Source organism: Mesoplodon densirostris, chromosome 12 (genome assembly GCF_025265405.1).
Source record: "Mesoplodon densirostris isolate mMesDen1 chromosome 12, mMesDen1 primary haplotype, whole genome shotgun sequence".
NCBI classification, from domain to species: Eukaryota; Metazoa; Chordata; class Mammalia; order Artiodactyla; family Ziphiidae; genus Mesoplodon; species Mesoplodon densirostris.
In genome coordinates this window covers 22,299,400-22,311,164 of record NC_082672.1, presented here as the reverse complement: position 1 = coordinate 22,311,164, position 11,765 = coordinate 22,299,400, and the positions used below count along the sequence as shown (strand labels likewise).

At 36.0% G+C, this 11,765-nt stretch overlaps 1 long non-coding RNA gene across 1 annotated transcript; it reads right to left on the bottom strand.

Moving 5' to 3' along the window:
• Positions 1-1,867: 1,867 nt before the first annotated feature.
• LOC132499975 (uncharacterized) lies at positions 1,868-11,198 on the bottom strand. Its single transcript, XR_009533950.1, has 3 exons — positions 11,114-11,198; positions 3,179-3,351; positions 1,868-2,070 (listed from the first exon to the last, which is right to left on the bottom strand). It is a non-coding gene; the product is annotated as an uncharacterized LOC132499975 (long non-coding RNA).
• Positions 11,199-11,765: the final 567 nt, after the last annotated feature.

Below are 11,765 nucleotides of genomic sequence, written 5' to 3'. Positions count from 1 at the left end.
CGATACGCAGGCCTCTCACTGCTGTGGCCTCTCCCGTTGCGGAGCACAGGCTCCGGACGCGCAGGCTCAGCGGCCATGGCTCACGGGCCCAGCCGCTCCGCGGCATGTGGGATCCTCCCGGACCGGGACACGAACCCGTGTCCCCTGCATCGGCAGGCGGACTCTCAACCACTGCGCCACCAGGGAAGCCCTCTGCTTTTCAAATAAGATCATCTATACCATTTTTTTAAGATTCCACATATATGTGTTAGTATATGATATTTGTTTTTCTCTCTCTGACTTACTTCACTCTGTATGACAGTCTCTATATACAGTTTAATATCATCTTTTCATTTAATATTATTTCATATGCATTCTCCTATGCCATTATACTTTTGAAAACTTGACAACAAATGGCTGCCTAATATGATGATTCTATTCTTATCTTCCCCAATTTCCCCTAACTTTTTTGCTATCTTGATTAAGTCTGTTTTGAACAGCTCTATGTGTAATTTTTAGTCTGAATCTTGGATTATTAGAGTTCTATGAATGAGGACTTCTATCTACTTTGATGTTGTGGTCTAGTACTTTTTTTTAATTAAAAATGTTTTAAATTTATTTTTAAATGAACTTTTTATTCTAGAATATTTTTAGATTTATAGGAAAATGGTAAAGATTGTAAGAAGGTTCCCATAAACCTTGTACCCATTTTCCCCAGCTGTCAACACCTGACATTAGTAGAGTACATTTGTCATAACTAATGAGTCAACGTTGGTACATTATTATTTACTAATGTCCACACTTTATTCAGATGTCCTTAGATTCTACCTATTGTCCTTTTTCTGTTCCAGGATCCCATCCAGGATATCATTTATTAACATGTCTCCTAAGGATCCTCCACACTGTGGCACTTTCTCAGACTTGCCTTGTTTTTCAAGGTCTTAACAGTTTTGAGGAATACTGGTCAAGTACTTTGTAAAATATCCCTCAGATTGTACTTTTATGATATTTTCCTCATGACTAGACAGGGGTTATGAATTTGGGAGAGGAAGAACAAAGAGGTGGAGTATTATTTTTATCACCTCATATCAAAGGTACATGCTATCAACATGACTTATCACTAATAATGTTAAGTTTGATCTCTTGGCTGAGGTAGTGTCCTTAAGCCTTCTCCACTGTGGGGTCACTCTTTCCCCCTCTTTCCATACTCTACTCTTTGGAAGGGTGCCACTATGAGTAGCCCACACTTAAGGGGTGGACGTTATTCTCCACCTCCTTGAGAAGGCAGTATCTATCTAAACTGTTTGGAATTCTTCTGCATGTTCAGTTATTTATTCATTCATTTATTTACACCAGTAAAAAACTCATGGATATTTGTTAAATACTTTGGGTTATAATTCAGTACTACATTATATCTTTTCTTGCTCAAATGGTTCCAGCTTTGGCCACTGGGAGCTCTTTCTGTTGGCTCCTGTTTCCCTTTGGCATCCTTCCATCTTTGGTTTTGTTGTTGTTGTTGAACACTTCCCTACTTTATGACACTACAAAATGCTTCAGCCTTATCTTGTGTATTGCCTGTTCCAGGCCTAGAATCAGTCATTTCTCCAGAAAGCCTGGTTCCTTTTTCTGGAGAATAGAATTAGAAACTAGGATCTGGACACTGGGTTTGTTTAGTACTTTACATCTTGTAATCATGAACATATTTTCTCCAATTTTAATCTTGTTCTCATTATTTATATATTCATTATTTATGTATTCTAACCCTATTCTTTGTGTCCTTTTCTTGATAGAAATAAAGCAAGGGTGTTTCCAAACATACATTAAGTTTCTTCTAATTTTAATATGAGTAAGGGTGATACATGGATATTTGCTTGCTGACAGAGGCCTTTTCAAACTTCCTGAGGTCCACCTGAAGTTCCCAGCCTCAGCCTTCTGGTCACCCTTTACAAGCCCTGTGAACTTGCACAGGAGGAAGGAGAAGGTCCGCTCTCTCATTCTGCATCACCTCAGTAAACCCAGCCATAAAAAGGCACTTCTGTTGTAGTTTCTCTTCCTGCACATCTCCCACTAAATACCCCCAAGATTCTGCCTCTGAAAAATAAATTTTATATAGCAAAGTAGCAATTGATCAAAATACACCCTGATTTGAAGCTCCATTTTGTACCATTCCATTTTTAACACCATTTTTGTGAAATGACAAAACAAGAAGAACAGATTTAAGAAACATGAGGAGCCCCACATTATAGGCATCATACAGTGACAGAGGCCACTGGCATCAGAGCTAAAATAAGAACAGAGAAGTAGTGTAATGGGGAATCCATCAATCACATTAACAGCAAATTGCATACTAATCATTTATCTATTATTTATCATACAGATAAGTGTATCCTGTCTAGACTGCAGAAGCACTTAAATACAAAGGTGCCAATAATTACAAATAGAGAATAACTTTATTGAATAATAATAGACATTAATTATAAATTAAAATGAATGGAATATAAGGAAAAATACCTTCTAGATTGTGTTTATTGACACAGCCTATTCTATGAAATTGTTCAAGGAATTATGGTTTATGTTAGCTGCTGAATCTGATTTTGGAAATTAGGTGAAAAAAGTACTTATTCAGATTTTTCAAATAAACATACTTGCTAGAAAAAGGATCCTAAAAATGAGTAGAATTTTCAATTTACATAACCAGTGGTTTTGGTGTTTCCAGATATTTTTATTTGATTTTCAAATTTTTATTATATCCATTTTATGTCCAATAAAAGAACTAAAGCAAATAGTTTACCTTGGTCAAATTTACCAATCATGACTTGTGTAGTGTTAAATAAGGAAAGATCTCTGTTAAAGACAATCACTATTATAATTTTGGTTAGTAAAAATCACAAAATGTAGTATAGAATTTAACACATATTTAGATAAAGTCAGCCCCAAATCTTCCTCATTTTTTTTCATTCAAAAACTGAGTTTCCTCTTTTTTGCTTAGTTGTTCAGTTAAAAGAGAATTTCATTTGGACAGTGTGACCAATGGCTCACAGTGGGACAGGGCAGGCAGGGAGGAGCCAGGCCTCACAGAAGGGCCCATTCTGTCCAGTGGGAAAGCTGACCTGCATCCTAAGGCTTATAGCCTGGGTTCAAGCTCATGGGCATTTACTCAGAGAAAATTGAGTACATGGGGGACGCTGGAAATCATTACCTTCATCTAGGGAGTCCTTGGCTCCTGTGTTAGACGCCAGGATTGACAGTGGAGATCCATGACACGATGCCAGTGTCTCAATGAATGTGTGGGTCCCAGCTGCAGGAGATCCAGGTGTCCACAGATGGACTTGATTTCAGGAACAAGATTCCGATATCTGGCAGAGGATTTGCCTGGAATAAAACAAGCTCCTCATTTTCTGAGTATCGAGATAGGTCATTTAAGAAAGGTCTTGAACTGGATTAAAGCAGCAGCCCAACTTTAGAATCAGAGACACATAGCAAGAGTCGGTTTGGGTACAAGACCACCTTTTAAGAACATGGCACCAAAGGGAGGTTGTGAGTAGGGCATGTATGCAGAAGTAAAAGTTCAGCTGAAGACACTTCATACTAGATCAAATAAAAAGCAAAGGGGTCTTGGCCTCAGCAAATCAGTTGCCGGAACAGAGCACCATGGAAAGCTTCAGGACTGATCTGGTAGCTCAGCAGGAACCTTTAGTATGGGGTCAGTTTGATGATGATGGGATTTTAGGTGAAGGCTTCTTTCTGCTGGACCAGAGCAGATTAAATATCGTTGACTCAGGGCTGGAATTGCTCTAGAAAATGGGAAGGCAGGAGGCGCAGCTGTGGGGAACTTGGAATTACAGGAAGCTCAAATCTGGAGACGTGACAACTAAAGGTAACATGACATCCTGAATGGGATCCTGGGACAAAAAAATATCATAGCTATCTGAATAATGTATGGACTTTAGTTAATTATAATGTATCAATTGTATATTATTAGTTACAAATGTGTCATAAAATGTACAGTGTTAACAGTAAGAGAAACTGGGTCCAGGGAATCTAGCAATCTTTTGTATATCTATGACTCTTCTTTAAATCTGAAACAATTCAAAAATAAAAGTTTAGTTTAAAAAAATCAAGCTTCTCATCATCTTCCTCTTCTTTTTTCTCTTTTTCTTGTACACATTTTTCCTGTTTAATGAGAAAACAGCATTTCTAATTTATTTGATCTGGGTGTTTTTGTTATTATACAACTCAAAATGTCTTCCCAGTAATATGACATTTATACATATATTTTGTGTAGTTCATGTACAAAAACTGGCCCATTTGCCTATGTACTACTCTCTGTACTGTATCAAGAACAAACATATACTATGACTTCAAATGTAATAACTCATTTGAAAACATACTTTTGTTAATTTGGAAAAAGCACATTTTAAGAACAGTATTATTGAAAAACAGAATCAACTTTTGACACTAAGGATTAGATTAAAACTTGAAATCATTCTAAATTTAATTTACTTCCTTCTTTCCTCCTCTGCCTCCTTCTGTTCCTTCTTTTCCTCATTCCCATTTTCTCTATTTTTCATTTTAATAGGTTTGAAGTCCTTACTTAGATAAGTCTTCTTTGGATTCCTCCACATTCTAACATTATTTAGCAACTCCCTGTGGATTAATAACCTGGAATATATATACCATGAAGATTCTCTTAAAATCTGCAATTATGTTTGATAACTATAAACCTCTAGTTCAATCCCATCTTTTGATAAAGAACTTGAGGTTTAGGGTTTGGAGAGGTTGCCCAAGATGAGCTATGTAATTCCACGGATTAATAAATAACAGAACTGGGCCTGAACCCAGTGGTCTACCTCCCAGTCAAATGCACATTTTACTGCACAGTATTATCTTCACTCTCTATATAAAAATTACTCTGTTTGCAGAGTTACTCTTGAAATTTCCCTTCCTATAAGGAGAAAAACAAGTTTGTGCCAATAACTATTTGCCTGGACTTTATCATCTATTGTTCAGCAGGATGTTGTGAATCCTTTTACAGCCTAACTTTATTATCTCCCTAAAAATGCTGAGAAAAACTCATGATTCTCTTACTTAGATGAAAGTGTCAGCTAGTTAATAATTTATAAAATTAATTTACTACCGTATGGATTTCCTTCTCATCTAAACCTTTTTTTACAAGTATATGTATGGGCTAAAATTTTAATAGTGTAAAGAGTGGTGTTGTTTTTCAAATTGTCTTTACAGTTATACAGCTGTAAAGGAGATGAAATTTGTTAGCCGTGAAGGTGATGCTGTAAAGATATACAGTTACTTGTTCAAAGAGGCATGCTCATTTGTATATTCTGGGCTGTTCTCTATTTTGCTGCAATTTTCTCTGAGGGAATTTCTGCTTTTATCACAAATGGTCTGTGTTCCAGAAGAACTACCCAAGTTAATTTCTAATATTCTTTTTATTCCCTACAAGTCAATGTCCTGCTTCATGAAAGATGTTTTCATGTCCTGAGGGCAATTCTTTTGCCCAAACTAGCAGCTGCCTCAGGTGGTTTTACCTGATATAGCAACTGCTGTCATCTTACTTGTCTTTCAGTGGTGGTGCATGGACCAATGGAAGAGTATTCAGAGATTTTTTTAAATGGCTCTATAGGTCAGATTATTGGTTTGGCAGGCATGGGTTTCTGGTTTTGTTGACGGGGGATCCTACCCTGCTCTAACACTTGAGTTTGGTTAGGGCTAGGTGACTCTCTGGCGCCACACACTGGCATCCTGATCATAGGCAAACCCCTTTGGACTCTCCATCAATCAGTGCAGCAGGTAATATCCAGAAAAACCAGGGGAAGAGCAAGGTAAACATTTCTGCAAAATCTGATTCCAGAGATTTAGGACTAGCCTAAGTAATTTTCTTTCAAAATTTCTTCCCTTTAAGTATTTAAAGTTAGAGCTAAAGCACAAATTTAGCTTTGAGTTCCCATTTGTACCATATATTTCTTAATTTTCATGTTTTTCTGTTTTAGATTTTCTAATTACAAATAACATAAGCATCATTGAAACAAATCATTTAAAAGGAAGAAAATAGCTAGAATCTCCACCTTATCCCTTAGAGAAAACCACTAATCACACATAGTATATATCCTTCCAGCTTTTTAACTGTTTATGCAAACATGTATGTAAACATACTACCAAATAATACACGATAGTGTTTGTGTGTGTGTGATTTGCACTAGCTTTTTACATTAACAGTACACATTGGCCATCTTTCTATATCAATACACAGCATCATCCCACTCTTTTTAATAGCTGTGTAGTATTCCACTCTCTGTGATATGGAGTTATCATAATTTATTTAACCAGTCCCTCAGTCACGTACCTTTGGATTGCGTTTATGTTTTTGCTGAAGGTAACAGCATTATATATATACCTCTGATTACTTGGGACAATATTTCTGTAGGGTAAATTCCTAGAAATTACTAAGATGAAATATTATTTCAATTTATACTTTTCCACCAAGAATGTATGAAAACACTTATCTTCTTATGGTCATACCTAATACTTTAAATTTTAATCCTTTTTATTCTTCACCAGTCGAAGTGAAATTTGCTTTCAGAAGTATCTTTTTAAAAAATGTTTCATGATCATCTGAATTCTTTTATGAATTTTATGTTCATATTTTTTGGGTATTTTACATAGTAGTGTTTTCCTTTATCTCAGATTTGACAGTTAAATTTCCCTCCTTTGTCATTTGTCTTTTATCTTTGTTTATACAGTCATTTCTGTTCATCTTTTTCTTTATGGTTTCTATCATGCTGTTATTTAGCAAGGTATTCGTTGCATAAAAATTATTTTCTTCTGGGACATTTATTATTTTTGTAATATGTTCTAATAAACTACAAGTCTAGATTTCATTAATCCTTTGTATATTTTTCTTGGCTGTTCTAACTTATTTATTCTTTTCCAAGTGAAATTTAAAAATAATTTTTCAAGGTTCTGAAAATGCTACATTTAGTTTTCAATTGTAGTTGCAATAACTTTATTATAATTTATCACTTTATACTCTTTCCCCGATATGGTTATGTTTATTCTTTATTTTGCTTTTTGTATTTCATCAAAGGCTTACATCTTTCTTGTTGGATTTATTTCTAAGTATGTTTATTAGTGTTGTTAATGAGTCTTCTCTCCTGTTTCATTTTTTAACTTGTTATTGATTTTTGGTATATTATTCTTGAATTGACTGTTTCCCTGTACTTACTTTCTGTTGCTATTAATACATCAAATAATTTTCTTGGTCTTGCTCCAAGGATGTTATATAATTGTTGTTAAGTGATAGTACATTTTCTCGCAATATGTATACTTTATTTCTTTTCCTTATATTCCTTCACAGGTTAGAAGGTCCAGAATATTGTTGACTGATACTGGTATTAGCAGAAAGATTTCTTAAATTTATGACTTCAATGTAATTATTTTTGATATTTAATTATTAAGTATTATATTTGCTCTGGATTTCTGAAAAATACTCCTTATCAAGTTAAGAAAGCTTGTTTCTTTCATAGCTCACTAAGAATTTTAATCAGAAGTAATGTTGAGATTTAGGAGATGAACTTTTAGCATCTATTAACATTAAATTTACATATTTCCAACACTGGATACATGACATCATACATTTGTCAAACCCACAGAACTGGACAACACAAAAAGTGATCCCTGATATAACTATGGACTTTTATTAGTAATAATGATCAATTGTAACAAAAATACCACACTAATGCAATATTTTAATAATAGGGGAAACTGTGTGTGGCATGGAGAGAGGGAATATATGAGAACTCTATACTTTCTGCTCCATTTTTCTATAAACATGAAACTGCTCTAAAAAATAAAATCTATTAATTTAAACAAAATAAAAAGAAAAGAAAAAATACACTAAAAAAGTCATTTAACTCTCCTCAGCCTCAGTTCCATCATCTATAAAATGAGAGGCTTAGACTAGTTGATCTCTAACTTTTCATCCAAAGAGAAGATTCTATCATTCTCACTGTCAATATAAAGATATCTGGCTGCCAATATATATATATATATATTTTCTTCCAGTTTTACTGAGATATAATTGGCATACAGCACTGTATAAGTTTAAGGTGTACAGTATAATTATTTGATTTACATGCATCACAAAATGATTATCACAAGTTTAGTGAGCATCCATCATATCATATACATACCAAATTAAAGAATTAGAAAAAAATTTTTTTCTTCTGAACTTAGGGTTTACTCTTTTCACAACTTTCATATATAACATACAGCAGTGTTAATTATATTTATCATGTTGTACATCACATCCTCAGTGCTTATCCATCTTATTACTGGAAGTTTCTACTTTTTGACCACCTTCATCCAATTTCCCCTCTCCCACTCCCCACCTCTGGTAACCACAAATCTGATCTCTTTTTCTATGAGTGAGTTTGTTTCTTTGTTTTTGAAGTATAATTGACCTACAACACTATGCTAGTTCCTATTACACAACATAGTGATTCAATATTTCTATACATTTCAAACTGATCACCATAGTAAGTCTAGTTATGATATTATATAGTTATTGACTATATTTCCCACACTGTACACTTCACACCTGTGACTAATTTATTTTGTAATTGGAAGTTTGTACCTCTTAATATATCTCACCTATTTCTTCCCTCCCCCCACTTCCCTCTGGCAACCATCTGTTTGTTCACTGTATCTATAACTCTGTTTCTGTTTTGTTATACTTGTTCATTTGATTTATTTTTTTCTTTAGATTCCACATATAAGTAATATCATGATTTTTTTTTCTCTGTTTGACTTACTTCACTTAGTATGATAATCTCTAGGTCCATCCATGTTGTCACAAATGGCAAGATTTCATTCTTTTTTATGCCTGAGTAGTATTCCATATGTATATAGATAGATAGAGATATAGATAGATATAGATAGATAGATAGATAGATCACATCTTCTTTATCCACTCATCTGTTGATGGATACTTAGGTTGCTTCCATATCCTGAATATTGTAAATAATGCTGCAATGAACACAGAGGTGCATATATCTTTGTAATTAGTGTTTTTGGTTGTTTTTGGATAAATATTCAGGAGTGGAGTTGCTGGATCATATGGTAGTTCTATTTTTAATTTTTTGAGGAATCTCCATATTGTTCTCCATAGTATATATTTTCCAATACTTCTGAAGGTAGAAGAAAAGAGTATGTTGAAAAAAATAATTCATCAGCTTAAGCAAACTGTAAAGGAACATCATTATGCAATTCTGGAAAATAAATGAAACCATATTATTATTGAATGAATCTGGTGATGAAATTGTAGCTTATGTGAAAGGGACAATGGTGAAATGGAGTGTAAGTAGATATTGGTGAAGCATTCATTTAAAGAAAATAGCTCAAGTTTTTAAAAGATAACTTCAGGTGCTGTGAAGCTAAATGACATGGTCTAATGATAACTAAAAGATTGTCAATCATGGAAGTTTTATGAAAATTATTATAAAGTGATTTGTGGCTTGGGGAATTCGTATCTAAAATTTTCTCATCCTTATAAATCAGACAATGATGTCCACAAAGATGCTGAGATACAGATGTTGTTTCTGCCTCATATGATACATTTCTGTCAGATATTAGTGTGGGTGGAGCAGGCAGCTGCCTATGAGGGGTGGTGGGAACTGTAACAGATGAGAAAACACAACCCAGAGCACATGGCTCCTCAGTAACAGAAGGGAAATTAAACCTGGGGTGATGCACTGACTGGCAGTATCCGCAGCGTGGTGTTATGATTAAAACCCCAAATACATGATTTCATATCCCAGCTCTGCCCTTTGCTGGCTGTGTGACTTTTGGGGCAGTTTACCTAATATTCTCTCTGTCTCCATTTCCTTTTATGTAAGATGCAGATAATAATAGTAACCATTCTCAGTGAGGATAAGAAGAGCTAATATTTGTAAAGTGCTTAGATCAGAGCCTCGCCCACAGTAGGTGCTATATGGGTGTTTATTAAATAAAAAATAGATACACTTGAACCCTGGTTTCCTTAGTACTCTCCCACTATCTTATGACTCAGCACTTTTTTGAAGCCTGCCAGGAAATCACCCCAAGTATCTCCTGGTATCATCATTTAGCTGCATGTAACAGAACACCCTACTACATTGCTTTCAACAAATAGGGGGTTATTCTCACATCACAAGAAGCCTGGAAGGAGGCCACTGCTGGCATGGGTTCAGGAGGTTATAGATGTTAGGGCAAAGCCCTCTGGGATCCTCTGATTCTTTTCTTCGTGCTTACAAGGTGACTACTGAAGCTCCAGTCATCCTGTACGCAGTGAAACAGGAAAAATAAGGATGGGGATAGGGCTATAGGGAGGGATGTACTAATGGAATACTTCTCAGAAGTCCTTTCAGCAGATTTCGACTTTACACAGAATCGTGGCTTGGCCCAGACACATCACTGCACGCTCCAAACGTCCTTTTGGGTCTGTTATCTTCTTCTGTGTGCAGAGTCCAGTAGGCTTGAGAGGGTTTTTTGGACACCCTGGGTAGGATGTTAACATGGCACTCTTCCAAAGTCCCACCCTGCAGCCTGCTAGCTGACTCCAGCATACAGGTATGGTGGTGGTGTTCTCATTGTTGTTGTTTTGGCTGACACAATTTTAAAAAATTTGAACTACAATGAGTCTACATAGGGCATTTGCTCCAGTTTTTCAAAGATCCAATTTTACACTGTTATCTTACATCTAGCTTGACTGAACTATATACATGCCTGGTCTCTGGAGGATTTGGATTTAAGACTTCTGAAATATCTTTAAACTATCTGTTGAACATTTATTTAGACTAAAGGCTGAAGGCTGTTGGGAAACAAGACCCCTGGTGGTAGGGGTTTGCCTCTTCTCTACTACCCTGAGCAAGTGAATTCTACTCCCAAACTCCTGTATATGGTCTACTCAGCAAAACAAAAGCTCTGCAATTACCCTGACACCCACTGGGGAGAAGAAATTTAGCGATGATTCACTATTATTCTAGAGCGCGTTAGGAGGGCTCTCTCACCGATCACCCATCCACTGAAGCAGTTTATGAAAATATTTCCTCCCTGAGAATAATTCTGGTAAGTGGATTACCTTCAATTTGCCACACTTCCAGGGATATTTTGGTTCCTTTAAGTGACTGGCACCCCCAGGCCATCTGGCTCTTCTAACACAGCACACTTGTGATGCTTCCAGACAATGCAGACACTGCAAAGGGGGCAGTTTTTGACAAGGAAATAGTGAGTACAGGTAGAATTGGGGTCGCCACTAAGCCATCCACGTGGATTGTTCAAAGCAGGGAGATGACATCCTACATCCCAAAGACGGACTGGCAAAGTGGGCTTTCACTGAGTCTTGCCCAATGTGCTGGGTCTGGATATGTGCACACCGAGAGCATTCCTGGCAGGACAAGTAGCTTTGGCAAAGTTACTGACAGATCTCAGGAGTGAAGCGGGTGTTTCAGATCTGTCTGAGATCTAGCCAGTGCCTCACACTAAATCTCAGCACTACTTTTTCTAAAGCTTTTCAGTGACTGTCTGTAGAATCCTTGGTGTTTAGAAATCTCATAACTTAGGGTTCTTTATATATATATTTATATTTATATATATTTATATTTATTCATTTGGTGGCACTCGGTCTTAGTTGCAGCTCGCTGGCTCCTTAGTTGCGGCACATGGGCTCCTTTAGTTGTGGCATGTGAACTCTTAGCTGCAGCATGCATGTGGGATGTAGCTCCCTGGCCAGG